Genomic DNA, 6,063 nt, shown 5'->3' with positions numbered 1-6,063 from the left:
GTTAGATCTTTATTCAAAAACTGTCAGCAAGATTTAAATTATCAAAAATTAGATCTCTAGAGCTCGGAACGAAGACTGGATAGGCTAACAAAACATAAACACATGAGGCCTAGGGCTAGTCACTTGACTTAGTAGTCACACAGTCAAAGATCGTACATTATGAGCAAAGTCGATACCCTTGTACTCGAAAACACCTGTGAATACAACTTGTTAGCATTTCATATCATTTCTATTTACGAGGAAGACGAACCAAATTTTCTTAATTGGAGATGTTTTTGTTTCTTAACAAATTCAGTTACATAGAGCAGAGGCCTACTGTACCGGCCTATTGTGTATTAGGTCTAAATCTAATACGCTCGTTCGAGTATCGGTTTCAGTATCGATCACAAAATCTCAGTAATCGACTATCCCTAGGGCCAATTAGCCGAAAACCGGATGTAAACAGAGATGCACGGGTGTAACCCTCAATACCCCTGGGCAAGATGGCGCACCTTACCGTGAAATTATCTATTCAGCTGGGCGACGTTTTCCAAAACATCTCCTAAGCTTCTGGGTAACTAACACTGATAAAACACTTCTACTTCTAGTGCACTCGACATGGTTGGTGCTTGGTGTGTGTGTGTGTGTGTGTGTGTGTGTGTGTGTGTGTGTGTGTGTGTGTGTGTGTGTGTGTGTAAGGGGGTGAGGAGGAGGGTTGTTCGTCCTTCGCTGGCGAAGATGACCTTGACTTCACATCACATGGAGGGGTGGGGTGTGTGCGGAGATGGCTGATCAGGCCGATCTTCGCTCGGGAAGGTCTGTTGCAGTGGAGGCAGGGGATGTTTTTTTAAATCTCCAATGTTCCCCTTTCTGGCTCAATTAATTGTCATTAATTATTGAAGGGGTGTCGTCAGTAGTCTAGAAGTTAGGCTACCGGATACGTAATCGTGAGATTGCGGGTTCGGGAGTTCTAGCCTCAGATTGGCCCGACGTTGTGTCCTTATTAAATGCACTGTATACGAATTTTGCATTTGGCTCGGTCCTTTCGGACATGGCCGTTAAACTCGGAGGTCCCGCCTCATTATAATAATCTTAACCCTTTCCGTCCGTCGTGTTTTACTAACGCCTCTTTACAACGTGGGGAACCCAATGCATCCACTTTCCAAAGAGGAAATTTACTCGTTAATCCGATCCGTACGCTTTGTATAGAAGTCTGTCAAAATGTTTTTTGAGAAATACTGAAAATTTCAAAGAGATCTCTGTACCGTACTAGAAGTATTTTAAAATGTGAAGAATACAACCCCAGGGTACAAAATGGCCCCAGGGCGTACGGATAGGGTTTAAAGTGTTACAAGAAGCGATAAACCTATACCATCAGTGGCGTAGCGTCTATATAATCAAATAATCACTGCTTTGCTTCTTAATTTTGAAACATTGTCGCAGTCAAATTCACCTATAGACGGAAACCTCATAAAATAAATGTAAAAAGGCGTTCATAATCACCAATGAACAATAGACTATGCCTAACCTTCAAAACCATTTCATTGCCACAGAAATAGCCTATGTTCGCCCCTATCTGGCCACTCCATAAGCAGTCACAAGCTTTGTTTAAGTAAGCTAAAAAGTGACGTTGGAAGAGTCTACCAATAGAGTTGAAGGGAACATGTGCATAGCAGTCAAAACTGTTTCATTGCCACATTATATTCCCTGTTCACCCCTTTCGAGCCACAGTTATAAACACCCTCACGCGCTGATTATGTAAGCTAACTATTACACTGGTCGAGTCTACCTCACAGATGTGAGGGGAACTAACTCCTAATAATATCTTGACTGCTCCGAGTGCTTGGTTGTTGTTTTTTTCCTCTTGACAAAAAAAACAACAACAGCCAAATGTGAACAATTGATAATTGGCATGCTCTACCAAAGTGTTTAGACCGTCTGGTATAACATGTCATTGTCATGTAGTGCTGACATCTCTGCCTCTTTCTTTGGTGTTTGTGTATTCAGATCTAAAGTTAAATTTAAGGTTAGTTAGAATAAATATTTAATGAAATACTTTCCCGATTATCTTAGCGGTTGAATATGCATACAACATGAATTCCGGATTTGTTTTCATTGTTGCCGCCTCCAGTAAGATTCTTGTGAATCTTGTGTGAGTGTGATATCTCCCTGCCCTTTCTGGTCTCATCTCACTTTGATTAGATCTACCCTGTCAAACAAGTCAGCCTTCGTCCCTGTATACCATTTTATAAATTATTGACGGTATTCAATTATTTCATCAACCCCCATGCAGGGGCGAAGCGTCTATATAATCAAATAATCACTGCTTCCCTTTCTAATTTTGAAACATAGTCGCTGTCAAATTCATCCTTAAACGTAAACCTCATAAATTAAATGTCAAAAGACGTTCGTAATCAACAAATAAAGTGAGGCTGGAATAGAGTTGAAGGGAACATGTGCATGGCAGTCAAAGCTGTTTCATTGCCACATATACCCTGTTCACCCTTTTGGGGCCACAGTTAAAATCAATCACCAGCCCTGATTAAGTAAGCTAACTAACACTGGTCGAGTCTACCTCACAAATGTGAGGGGAACTAACTCTTAATAATCTCTTGACTGCTGCTTGTGCTTGTTTTTTTTCCTCGACTTTTTACCGTCCTATAATCAGATCGTGACCTCGATTATGACACCAGCTCCTGGCCGCGAAAGGCTAACAAAAAACAGCCAAATGCGAAATTTAAAAAATAATAATTGTCATGTTCTACCAAAGAGTTAGACTCACTGGTAAATCTATAACATATAGATCTAGTACTGACATCTCTGCTTCTTTGCTTTATGTTTATGTATTCACATCTAAAGTTAAGTTTAATTTTAGTGGGAACTGATATTTAATGAGATACTTTCCGGATTATTTTGGCGGTTGAACATACAATATGAATTCCGGATTTGTTTTCATTCACATCTCAGAGTCGCCGCCTCGAGTAAGATTCTTGTGTGATATCTACAGGCCCTATCTGTTCCCATTTCACTTTGATTACCCTGTCAAACAAGTCAGCCTTCGCCCCTGCCCCCATGTCAGTGCCATTTTCGCAATCCTTTGAAATAGGGGTTAAGAAACCAAGTTGGGTCTTGCTTAAAAATACTCGTGTGGCTTTAAAACCTTACAGCTCACACTCAAGGCCGGGAATGAATAATAATTATCCGTTTTGGATTACAAATTCGTGCTTGTCAACCATTTTCTTTGTATAGCCAACGCCCGCTTTCACCAAATTCCGTAAAGCCCACCTGCATGTATACCACAGAGGGTTAACAGTAAGTGTTACTGTAAACTCTCTGATGTATACAAGCGAGGCCAGAGACGGTACATAGAGCGAGATCTTTATTTCTCCGAACAGTTTCCGGCTTCCGGTCTCGTGATTTTTTGCCTATATTTATTGCGAGAGTTCGGCGCCAATTTTCATTCGACTGCCTCTGGTCTGGGAAGGAACACAGCATGGCAAGCCCGCCTACAGACAACCTTCTGTAACACCCACCACGCACCCACCACCATCATGCACATGTACTCACACAAACTTATACACACACTAACTAAACATGATCAGTGGGCAACTTTTTAACGTATGACGAGCTGAGCTGTGGATGGAGAGACAGTGTGGTGAGTGACAGAGCAGGTGAAAGGAAGAATGTACAAGCGTATCCACAGGCGACAGCAACTGCAAGTACAAGGCGACGACACCGACCCCCCTGGTCTGGTCCACAGCTCACGAACGAAAGGAATGCGGCTTATGCAGTGTTTTGCTAATATTATTGTCCATGGTTCTCAGGGTGCAAGGGAATGAGTGAGATTTTCTTTGTGTGTGCCTGGAGGGAGGGGGTGGGGTGTGAAAGTCATGCGGACGGGGATGAGCCATGGTAGAGAACACGGGACTTGAATGAAGGAGTGAAACTGACAGACAGGAACGACTCATGAGCCTTGGAGTGAATGGATCCTGTGTTTCTATTTTTGTATACTTTGAACTGTTACTGAATAAAGGCTGAAATAAAGCCCGAAAAACAAACACACACACACTCTCCACTTACACACTTACTACCACACACAGACACACTCACACACGCACATGCATACACACACACACACACACACACACACACACACACACACACACACACACACACACACACAGTAGCAAATTTTAGGTCTATATCTATTTCACTTTTCAAGAGCTAGTCTAGAGATTTTTAGATGAGTGTAAAAACGTGAAAATAGTCTAAAGGTTTCACAACCGAATGAAATCAAAATTAGAACAGCCCATAGACAACCACAAAAATTAACAAATAAGGGCGTGAGTCCACCTGTCCGAAGAAGATTGGCTGTTTTAACCCTAAATGTGCGTAATTTTAAAACAAAGTACAGGATATTACATGTAAATTACGGAATCACACACATTAAGGGGCCTGCCAGTGTCAGTAAATGTAATCGGTTTTGGTGGAACGTACGCTCTAACATAACACATTTAAATCTATATATACACATGTATATATATTTAGAATCTAATGAAGGTAGAAACATCAAATTAAATGACGTTACACTTACACTATACAACGCCCCGCCCCCTTTTTTTACCCCCAACAAAAAATAAAATTGATAGAAAAACAACACATCAGAACAATAACAAGAAAGAACAAAATACACACTAACAGAATAAAACACCACAAAGAGGGAAAAATAAAAGTAGCTGCATGTAACGTATTCAACAAATCAACGTGGTGACAACAAGTGAGAAAGAGACGAAGTGAAACTAGGTGAACTTTCTTTCAAAAGTAAAAGGTTCGGTTTCTTTCTTTTTTTCTATTTTTTAATTTTTTTTATTTGAATTTTATTTCCCGATTCGGGGACCAAAAAATGCCAACAAATCGAGCCACGATTGATTGGTCGCGGCCGCGACAAACGCAGATGCTAGTTCTATGTGTCGTTATTTATAACCCTCCGTAGATCTAGATCTAGATCTAGACAGCACACGAAGGAACACAACACATTAAGTTTAAGTTTAAGAGCAGCACCCTTCATAGGCAACACGTCATATCTCTAGCGAAAAACTGTTTGGAACTGTAGCATTTCTTTATATAAATATTTACTGCGGACAATTTTTGGACCGATTGAACCACATTGTATACGAACAATCTTTGGTAGGCCTATACTATAATTATAGATCTCCGAAATTTGCAGGAAAGGATGTGATTTCAGAGTGTTCGGAGAAATAGTGTCCAGCTTTATTTTCCCACACGTTCGGAGAAATAGTGCCTAGCTTTATTTTCCCGAACGTTCGGAGAAATAGTGCTTAGCTTTATTTTCCTGAACGTTCGGAGAAATAGTGCCGGCCTTTAAAATAACAGCTGTCACATACCCAGGTGTTCCCCGTCGGCCACCAAAGTTACCCAGATTGGCCAGCGCAGAGCTTGCAGGACATTTATTTAACATTGTAATAATAATTATATGACCTTTCTATAGCGCTCAAACTTCGATTAAAGAACACAGGCTCTGGGTGTTTTGCAAATACAATTAATGACAAGACATAAACAGTACATTGTTTTCGGACAAAAAATCTCTCTCTCTCTCTCTCTCTCTCTCTCTCTCTCTCTCTCTCTCTCTCTCTCTCTCTCTCTCTCTCTCTCTCTCTCTCTCTCTCTCTCTCTCTCTCTCTCTCTCTCCCCCCCCCCCCCTCTCTCTCTCTCTCTCTGTATCCTAAAATGTACAGGTGCACGTATCTGTTGATGTTAACCACTTCATTGTCAGACCCGAGAATTGAGTTATGGAGCAGGTCTAAGAGTAAAAGCGCATTCCTGCGTTTCACAAATCCCATTTTAGTAGACATGAGAAATCATTGAAGGCTACTTTTTTTATTTGAAGTTACTGGTTTGGTCACGTCGTTAAGCAGAGTATGGGGGAGGGGTGAGGGATTTGGGTTTGAGCAGAGTATGGGGGAGGGGTGAGAGGTATGGTGGGAGGGATTTGGGGTTGGGTATAAGGTATAGGTTAGGGGTATGGGGGGGGGGGGGGTAGTGTATGGGGTAAGTAATTGTGGC

Source organism: Aplysia californica, unplaced genomic scaffold (genome assembly GCF_000002075.1).
Source record: "Aplysia californica isolate F4 #8 unplaced genomic scaffold, AplCal3.0 scaffold00422, whole genome shotgun sequence".
NCBI lineage: Eukaryota > Metazoa > Mollusca > Gastropoda > Aplysiida > Aplysiidae > Aplysia > Aplysia californica.
The sequence above is the reverse complement of the archived record's forward strand: the minus strand, read 5'-3'. Positions refer to the sequence as shown.